Raw genomic sequence first — 11,240 nt, forward strand, 5'->3', positions numbered from 1 at the left:
GTCCGAGCTCGAATGCTCAAGGACTCAACCAGATCACAAGACATTCAATCCTAACATAACCAACCACCTCCAACTTTAAAAGCATACATTGTCCTTAATCTATAAAACAGTAAAAACAAGGACAAAGAGACAAGGAAACAATTTCCTGAAATTTTGAAGTGCACGGGATGGCAACGCTATATCTTCTCCAAAGCTTTTCTTTTTCCTCTGACACCTAAAAAGGAGAAAAGAAAGAGCTAACTAAACTATGAAATAAAAAAATAATAATAATAAAAAACCCACTAAACTAGAAATCAATTAAATTTAAACTCCTTGCTGCTTCCAGGTAATGCAACATATTTAATGTCATTATGCTCGACAAAATTCGTTTGTCTCGGCACGTAGAAATTCTCGTGCTTTTCAGTTCTTTCTTGCCTGAGTCAATGTAGCCTTTAAAGCTCAACAAGCAATCCTGCATTTAAAAGGTAATAGATGGGTCTTTTTGGATTTTTCTGTTTATAAAAAAAAAGAAAATAAAACAAAAGACTCAATGACTGACTTGGTAGAAAATAAAGACACGATGAACTCATGAGGATAAGATGAGCAATATTAAAAAATAAAAGAGATGCTTGAGGGAACAACAAGGTGAGGCTTAACAACCTCTAACTCTATCACCTGCAGCTTCTTGAGATGAAGCTCGTGCTTGTACTTAACCTCCATATCTGTTCTGGATATGGCAGGGAGCAGTCAAAATCGTCATTGGTGAAAGGGAAGAACTCCTCCAGGAAATCAGCCTCAGTGACATATGTTGGGGTCGATGCCCTAAATCTTGTGGGTTTCGTAGTTTATAAATTATTTGTATAGGAATTATTTATTTAATAAAATAAAGTGTTATTTTATTTGACATTTAGTTTGTATTAACCCAAAACCAATAAACTAAGATCCAAGATTATTTAATGTAACTTAAGCATGTATATGGTTGACCACTAGTGGATCATGTTTAAGTAATAACCTAAATAGTTTGTAGTATATGGATAAGTTGGTACCTTATCTTGGTATCACTACATATATGGTCCACTTTAATATTGTTACAATTGTTGTAAACTGTTAGAAATGATCTGATCCTGATCATTCATGTGGAAACATGTGAGTGGAGGTATCCTATATAAAGAGTTTGTATAAGACCAAACCACAAAATGATTTGTCTCTCTTTATAACATCGTTACTTGAAGAGACTTATATTTCACTAGGATGACCATAGGTAACTTGACCTTAATTTTGAGTGAGTTGTGAATTCTTGCCTATAAGGGCGATCTTTGGATATGCATGGGTGAGAGTGACCAGATTTGTCGACTTAATATGTCTACAATTTTAGGGATCCGTCCAATTGGGAAGTTGGGAACACAACTAGACAAGATGGAACACTCCTCCCTGATCATAGGGCAAGTAGATGAATTGCTCCCTTAAGAGCTAATTCCAGGTCTTAAACAATGAGGCGCCTCACCTTCTCACTAGTCAGAGAGAAGTTTAGTTTCTAGTTGGACTATAACTAATTGTTCATTAGAGATATCAGTGGTACTTAAGAAGTTAGATGTAACTACAGGAGTAAAATAATAATTTGACCAAACTGTATTTACGAGCAATTTGTGAAGGGTCTCAACTTACTGTTGATTGGTTATATCCATAGACATGGAAATATATTTAGAGTGCAAAGAATGTAGCTAGAGTTTTTAATTTATTGAGCTAGAAAGAGTTTAATTAATTAATTTTGTATAACTGGAGTTTTTAATTTGTAGGTCCATAAGGTCCCCTTGCTAGCTCAATAAGGATTAAAAAAGAACCAAATAATTTTGGATTAATTTGAAATGTTCAAATTAATTAAAGGGAATTCATTGTATGAGATGCAATTAATATAATGTATATGGATACATTATAATATAAAGTTTGATGAGAAGATAAATATTTGAATTTGATTCAACTATTAATTATATGAATAAGATTCATATTAAAACTATAGGTTAAAATTAATGAATGTGATTCATATAAAAGCTACAGGTTATGTGAGAGTATGTAAAGGTAGATTATATTATATATGATATAATATAAACTATAGGTTATATTATATGTGATACAATATATAGTTTGATTTAACTATATTAATTTTAATATAATTAAATATATAATAACTCCCTTGGGAGTTATTCTATGTGATGAAGGGAGTTATTTTGAATAACTCCTATCATTCTCTCATATAGAATATTACAGTGGAAGATAGGAAATAGACAGTGTGTTAGTTATCTCTACAAAATTATTCTTCCTCTAACAAGAATACCCTCTCAAAGAGAAAACTCTTTTCCCTCTCAAAAATTCAAAGAAGATCCCACAACTCCTCGATTGCTTACCTTGAGAATAGCAAGGAAGACTTTGGCGGTGGTGTCCAAGAGAAGCTGCATTCGAGAAAGGAAGTGTTTGTGGAGGAAGAGTTCGTGATCTTTGGAGAGAAGTACGTGAAGAACGATTTTCTTGAAGGGTAATTTTCTAGTCTTCCTTTCTTATCTTTATGTTTAGACAACATGCTTCGCGTTTATCCTTATTCTATAATTTCTTTGTTTTGAGTTTCTATCCAAAATGAATTCACTGACACAAAGGCGATCACTCGTTTTCGCTGAGGATTCAAATCCTTCAATTGGTATCAGAGCCAAATTGTGTTCTTAAGCATGACATTACTTAGTAAATATAAATGTTATATTTAACTAATGTCATTAGATGCATGACTATAGGTTTTATTTTTTTTATTAATTTATAAATGTTATAAGTTTGTTGATCAGAATTAAGATCTATAATCAAGAGTTGCATACAAATATAGGTTTCAATTAATTTTAAATGATTCAAAATTAATTCACCTAGACCTATGTTAAAATATTTCTAATATGATTAGAAATATGTTAATCTTTTATCTTCTTTGTAATAGGATTAAATTGGAAATAATAGAAGATTAAATTTATAAAATAATTGTCTATGAGGGACTTTTGTTTAAGGAAGGTTCTGTCTAAGGCTGATGTATTTAAGCTGACGGAAATGGAACACTCCTACCTAAGATCCGATCTGGAAGGTGAATTCGACAAATAGATTATAAGCATGCAATACATGATTTAGTTTATTAAAGTGTTTAATAAACAAAATCATATATTGTTAACCTATCCAATATAAGAGTTATATTGGGCTAATTTAACAATAGACAGATAAGTATTAACTGGATTTACCTAAGTAAAGAACCTTAGGTTTAAAACACTCAGTGGGAGTAAAATGATATATATGATATGTCAATTTCCTTTCACGTTCACCCTAATAGTTCACACTTTGAGATCTATGTTTGGCCTCGTGGCACCGATTGCTTGTGACCCCCTTCAGAAAGTGTTAGCATAGGTCAATACCAAGTTGAATGGAGAAAGTGTTCATAGTAAGTGGGACAGGACTGAGAGGTGGCCGGGAACATAGCTACACAAGATGGAATTGACTCCTTCTCGACTTTAGGGCAAATAGATGAGTTGTTTCCTTAATTTCTGACTTTGGGTCTTGAATAATGGAACCCCTTCCTCTCATTGGCTTGAGATTGATTTAATTTATGGTAAGATCATAGATAGATTCTTCATTAGAGGATCAACAAGACTTAATGAACAAGAGGTAACTATAGGAGTAAAACAGTAATTTGATCCAGCTGTAATTATGAATAACTCGTGAAGGATCGATTTACTGGTAATAGTTATATCCATGAACATAAAAATATTCTACGGTCCGAAGAGCGCAACTATAGGTCTTTAGTGGAGTGATCCATAGTTAATGAATGTTGATTAATGTAATTAAAGAGTTTAATTAATTAATCTCATATCATTTGAGTTTCTAATATGTAGGTCCATTAGGTCCTATTGCTAAGTAAAACAATAATCAATGAGTTTTGGAAAAATTTGAAGTGCTCAATTGTATGGGAATCTATGTTAATTGTATATGATACTATTAATATAATGTATATAGTTAAATTATAGTATAAAGTTAATTTTGAATAAGATTAAAAATTTAACTATATAATATGAGAGAATAATGTATTTAAATAAAATTCAAATAATAAATAATATGAATGAGATCCATATTAAAATTATCAGTTATATGAGAGATATTAATTAATTAGATTAGTTAATTATTATTATTTAATTAAAATTAATGAATTATTATTTGATTTAATTTAAATCAAATAACATTACGTTAAATCCCGGAATGGGTACACAACCCCTCCCTATTTTGTTTTAATTACAAAAATTTATGCAATTTAGAGGCAGTGGTTTTTTACGTGAAAATTTCTCCCCCTCTCTCAATTCTCTCAACTTATAGAGAAAAGTTCTCTACCTAAGATTATTCCCTACCTAAGAACGATCTTCAAAGGTAAATTCTTCTTCCTTTGTAATATTATGTTTATAAGCATGCTTAAAGTTGTATGTTTTTCCTTCTATGTAATTCAAAATTTCTAAATCATAATTAATGGCAAAGGTGATAAATCGCTTCCATTGGGGATTCAATCCCTTCAATAATGCTGTAAAAGTATTGTCCTAAACAACCTAAAATTCATAAACAAGCATGCTTTAACCTCTGACCTAATGAGTTTTATAAATATAGATGCATTTGTCTCTAGCATAACAAATAATGTATGAAGGGTGATCAATCCAATCATAAATATAAGCATCGAAGTTTAACATATATTCAAGAATTACAAAAATATCACAGAGAAATATAGATTATGATAAAAAAAAAAAAAATCCTCATAACTAATCCATGGATTTCACTTAGACCTAAACTAGTAACTCATCTTAGTCCCGAGATTGGTCCAAGATGAGCTTTACAATCATCAAAATCACCCAAGAGCAAAGAAATATAGAGTGGAGGAGAAGAATGGAGAGGAATTTCGGAGTTGGAATGACCTAAAATCGGGAAAATAACATTTATAATATTGCAATAGTGTCGTGGCATTGAGGAGTAGCATTGGGGCATTTGGGGCATCAGACCCAATTTGGCCCTCGGCTTACAACGCAATACCTCAGCGTCGAGGTGGCACTGCAGCGCTTACGCGTCTCTACCCTATTATAAATCTACGATGCTGTGACGTTGCTTCACTTCTGGAAACCACATCGGCTAGCACCACTACACCAACCTCATTGGGGGCATTTTCGTCTTTTCATTTTTTGCTTGACCTGGTTATTTCGTTAAGACTCCGAATTTATCCATTGTAGCTTCATTTACTCTTTAGCGTTTGGTTCTACCTCTTGGATGACTGATGCCTATAAAATAAGGAAATAAATACATTAAATAGTAAAACGATCCCGAAATAAACTAAGGAAAATAACATATTTCAGGTGCTATCATTTGATAGTGTTTTTAAGGAATTTAGCAAAAAATCGAGATTGGGTGTTATGGATTGGTATGACAACCTTGGAGTGTATAATTTAAACTAATTAGACATTTTTTAAAGCAAATTAATAAAGACTCTAATTGATGCTAAAAACATAATGGATAAAAAGTCTGGAACAATAAATTCAATCAATCAAGAAAAGTAATATACAGCATGCAACTAAAATTATTTACAAAATTAAATAGTAAAGAGTAAGAGAAGAAAATACTGTAATTTTTCAAGTGATTTAGTCAAACTTGACCTACATCCGCTTTTCAAAGTGTCACTCGGGATTTTGAATAAAGGTCTCCTTAGACTATTTCCATGGATTAGAATTGAATAGCTACTTTGCTCCTTTTTTGGGTTCAAGAGCAAACACAGTCCTTTGCACGGGTTAGTATCAACCGTTACAATATTTGAAAGCTTTTAAAACACAATAAACTCTTTAAAATGAGTGGATGTACAAATTTTAACTCACAATATTTAATCCTCACGATAGAATAAAAATTTCTTTCAAGAATAAGATGAAAATAATGAAAATTGAAAGTTTTGAGAGAGAGTAACAATGGTTGCCTTTTTGCTAATTTTGATGATTGTAAAATTGTGAATTGTTTTTGAAATTTTGGAGAATATGAGGTTTAAAAAAAGATGGAAGTGAGGTAAAAATCGGATTTTTATTAGATTGTGTAAAAAGTAAAATTGAAGATAGAGATTAAAAGTTAAAAAGAAAGAAGAAAATAAAATGGATAAATAAAAGGGATAGTTGCAAATATAGACATTAGACCGAAAGTATTAGCAGATATAACATAATGTAAAAAAATTGCAAATATGAGAAAATTTAAATAGTCTATCAGTGATAGACCATATTATTGGTAGGAGTCTATCAGTGATAGATCATATCACTGATAAGAGTTTATCAACGATAGAAGTCTATTGCTGATAGACTCGTCTATATTTGCAATCTTTTTTAAATGGTGTTATCCACTTGGTTATTATTCGTAAAAATACTATCAATTGCAATTACCCTAAATAAAATATATAAATATATTTGTGAGAAAGACTAACGGTCAAAAAGCATTTGAATTTTTTAAAAATATTTTATCTATTTTTACAAACACAAATTTTAATTGCTTTTTTCTTTTCTTTTCTTTTTTTTTTTTTAAAAAAAAGCTAAAATCCACCCATTTCAAATTTAAGGTCCTATATGTTACGCCATAGCTACTCTCTAATGAGTCCAATTTGATGATTTGACCGCCACGTCACTATTTTTGATATTTTTCCATTAACCTTATTTGGCTATAACTTTTTCATTTGAGTGATTTAAGAGGAATCATTGTTCCAAGTTCTACATTGTGGACTACACACAATATTAAAATTATTAGTAAATAAAATTAGGTTTGTTATCATCAAAACACAGTACAACAAAAACGGGTTTTCAAAACTAAACTTAGTCTTAGTTTGAAACCTTATCCAATGTCTCAAAAAGCATTCAGAATGAATGTTTTTATCCAAAACAACATTTGATGTTAATTCGTACATGTCAAATTAGTCTGAAACTACAAACAAAGAGTCAATCTAGAGTTATAAACTAAATAGCAACACTTTAAATGAGTCCAAAAGGCCTTAATCAAATTCTTCTACCTAAAATGCACCAAACAAACTTAAATCCTTACCTGAAAAGTATTCGAATAGATCCAAAAAATACTCCCAATCTACAATCAACTATTAGAAAACGTTAAAACTGAAAACAACAGAAATATAAGGGGATATGCAAAATCGAGCCGCTTCAAAACAATTGTGTTTAGTCAAGAGTTAAACTGAGAAAAGGGGATTTGATCTATCATATATATTTCTGTTGGAAACGGCAAGACCCTCAGACGATGAACAGGACAACAACAAACAGTCAGGTCATGGCGGTCGAGCAAAGAATAAAACCTGTAAAACAGAAGCTCGTTATAGGCTGAGTCGTAGAGCTCGCTCTCTTTAAGACATTTCGCGGCTCTACCCAAGTGTGCAAGTAGGTCAGGAATACTGCCACGTCGTCCCTAGGATAAAACAACCTAAAAAGAAAACCGGATCGAAAATGCACCATTGCCGATTGGGACACACACTCTTTATGAGTAACTCCTCCGAAAACGGAATGTGGAATGGAAAAAATAGGAGAGGAGAACTGATAACTTTCAAAAAGAAGTGAACTGAAGAATTGTGTGAATGAAGAAAGAGGTGGACAGCCTCAAAACGTGTGAGGGGCCGGAAGACTCGCTGGGGAGGACTTCTCTTTTTCCAGTTTTAAAACATAATAATAATAATAAATAATAATAGTTTTATTAAAGAGAATAATCACACACACTACGCTCGACCAATCGGATGGCCGCGGCGGCACACATGTGGGACGTCCACCGAACTCAAATTGGTCTATCTTCTCACTCCCTCCAAAACATGGGTACCCCTTGGGGCCTAAACCCAAAGCTCAAGATTGGAGTACATAAGGGAGGATTCCAAATCAAAATTTTCCAATGTGGAATTCTCCAACCAAAGGTTGGTTCCCTCTTATTTTTGAAAAATAAATTTTCACCCGACAATCCCCCACTTGAAAATTTAAACAAAAGAGAAAAAAGTTTTTTATCGAGCAGTTTCAATCTATACAACACCATGCATAAGCAAAAGTGTCTTACGACTTGAACCTTTATGTAGTGTAGATGATTCAGAATATACTAGAGTAACCCTTGGTTTAAACTCTATCTCTAACAGCATCTCACACAGAGTATCATTAGGGTGTAGTATAAAAGCTCGTGCTTTAAGTTATAGCACGTGTATCCCGGTTTAGTGAGCACTCTAGAGAGTTTGCCTAAAAAATCCATAGGAAGCGGCCCTCACTTCCACATTCACATAGGTGACTCTAACAAGAGTACTTCTATAGCTAGGTATCCCACTTGTCATCAAGTATAGATCTCATTAAGAACTGAGTTCAACATTTCTTGCACTTCAAGATATTATGCTCAGACTATAAGTCATAGGAATAGAACTTTATGTTTGGTTTAGCATGATTCACTATATATATCACTCGTGACCAGTTATTACCCATTGAACCTGTTTCTTGGGATCTCCCGTCTACAGGTTAGGTTCTCCTCACCGTGATTCATCTTTCTATAGGCATAAATCCCTCCTTTCTGAGGTTCTGAAAACCTTCTCTCTGGCCAGTCCTTTCGTTAAAGGATCTATCAAATTTTCATCAATCTATATATGATCCACTCTAACTGCACCAGTAATGAGAAACTCTCTAATGATACTAAGCTTACGACGTATTTTTCGTCTCTTTCCATTGTGGTAATGGTCCTGAACTTTTACGATTGCTGCAGTACTATGGCAATGGATCAATATGGCTGGTACCGTGTTTTCCCATAAGGAAATCTTTGATAGCAGACTTCTAAGCCAGCCTGTTTCTTCATTAGCTAGCGCTAGTGCTATCATTTCTAACTCCATCATGGGCTAAAATGGTCTGTTTCTTGGACTTCCAAGAGACAGCTCCACTTGCTATATTAAAGATATAGCCCTTTGTAGCCTTTGAATCATTCGAAAGATAGTTCCAGTCAGCATCGCTGAACCCTTCCAGAACAACGGGAAACTTTTGATAATGTAATCTTAGGTTTTGGGTTTTCTTCAAGTACCTCATTACCCTTTCTATAGCATTTCAATGCTCTTTACTAGGTCTGCTTGTAAACCTGCAAAGTAATCCTACAGCATAATCTATGTCAGGCCTAGCGCAGTTAGCAGCATATCTAAGACTGCCTATGATGCTCGTATACTCAGATTGATTAACATTGTCACCAGTGTTCTTGAACAACTTACCACTAGGTTCATAAGGATTACAGGCTAGTTTACAATCAAAGTAATTATATTTCTTTAGAATCTTTTCTATATAGTGAGATTGATCCAAAGAAATTTCCTTTTCAGACCTATTCACTTTTATGCCTAAGATTACACTAGTTTTTCCTAAGTCTTTCATGTCGAAGTTTGCACTTAATATTGATTTCACATCATTTATGACAAAGCATAAGCAATCGCTTACATCAGCATACATGATCGCTCAGTTTTTGTTTTGCAATTTTGTTTTGGTCATATCTTTGAATTTTCTACATTCCCTAACCAAAATAGCCAAAGTCCACAAACTCTTAGGTTCTCATCCTAGAGAATACCGTGATAGCTATTTTGGTGGTGCCCAATTGAAGTTCGAGAGAATCAATTGAAGAATCGGTCTTCAAAAGTAAGGGTTTAGAACCCAATTTTCTTTTTCTGTATTTTGTTTTCAAGCATGCTGCAATTTCTAAATTAAATGCATAATTTTTCGTATTCTTTTCTGTAAATTCTGAGTTCTGTGAATTTAAGAAATTAGGACGATCCCCACTTCCACTCAAGGACCGTTTATAGAGTTCCTTCAATTAGTATCAGAGTCAGGTTTTGATCCCAATTTTTCTTAATTTTCCAGATTTTTTTTATATAGTTTATGGTGGGTTTCTACATTCTTTATTCATGTGATGGATTTCTTTGAATGTGGTTTACATTTAACGGATGGTTTCGGGATTGGATGTCATATATTTGTTTTTTTTATATATATAAATTTGTTTTGTAAGGGCCCATGTTTTGGGGCATAAATTCACTATCGAGACTGTATTATTAGTCCTTGAGTCATTCGTGGTTGTTCTGAACCGAATTCTGGAGAAAACGAGGCGAATTTCCATGGTGTTTCGAAAGAGTTCAAAATTGTACAGTGGGCAACTGTACAGTAGTGTTGCGACGCTACGATTCGACGAACAAAGAAAAATCTTTGTAGCATCGCGACGCTAAGGAACGACATCACGGCACTCCGAGACAAAGATTTCACGCGGTTCAACTCCAGTTCGTGCGTGGTTCGTTATTTGCCGGTCTGGTTTGGTTTGTAGGTTCTCCAGTTCGAGTTGTTTGGGTTCATGTGGACCGGTTCATGAACTGGTTTGAGTAGTTCAAGGTCTGGTTTACTTGTTTCGAAATGGATGGATATTTATCTTGTAATAGTTAGTTTTTTTTAATAGGTGTTCAATCCCAGTCCATTAATTGCTTTTATATTATGCATGTGATGTATGATTTAATTTTATTATTATATGTTATAATGTATATCATATAGTATAAAATCTCATCATAGGTTATGCATTTAATTTCATGCATCATATTCTAAATGTTATAATTTTAGATACATCATTTAATTTTATAGCTTGCTCATGCATCATATAATATAAATATTATAATATATGCATGCATGCATTAATAGCATATCCATGCATCATTTATATTATAATTGTTATTGAAAGAACCTTGTGAAGAGACCATAAGCAGAAGCAGATCGTCCGAATTCCTAAAATTTTACAAAGAATAGAACAAAAAGTATGCATTTAACAAATAATACAACATGTTTTTAACAATTACTGGAAAAATAAAATGGGTGAGAAACCTTAACCTTTGAAGAACGATTCTTCAATTGAATTCCCTTGATCTCCAATTAGGCACTACCACAATGACTAGTATTCTCAGAGATGAAAACCAAGGAGGAGTGGGCTCTGGCTATTTTGGTTAAGAGGGAAATTGATTTTCTTAAAAGAGAGGAGGACGAGGAAGGATAAGTCTTTCACATAATAATTTTTGTGTTTTTTTCTTTGAGGAAGAAGAAGACTGAAGTCATTCACCCACTCCTGAAGAAGAAAACTGTTTTTTCAAAAATTAAAATTACTAAAATTAGTTTTAATAATAAACTTTAATATATATATATATATAATAACTACTTTATCATATA

This window comes from Benincasa hispida, chromosome 7 (genome assembly GCF_027475165.1).
Source record: "Benincasa hispida cultivar pf3 chromosome 7, pf3_genome.v1.1, whole genome shotgun sequence".
Lineage (NCBI taxonomy): Eukaryota > Viridiplantae > Streptophyta > Magnoliopsida > Cucurbitales > Cucurbitaceae > Benincasa > Benincasa hispida.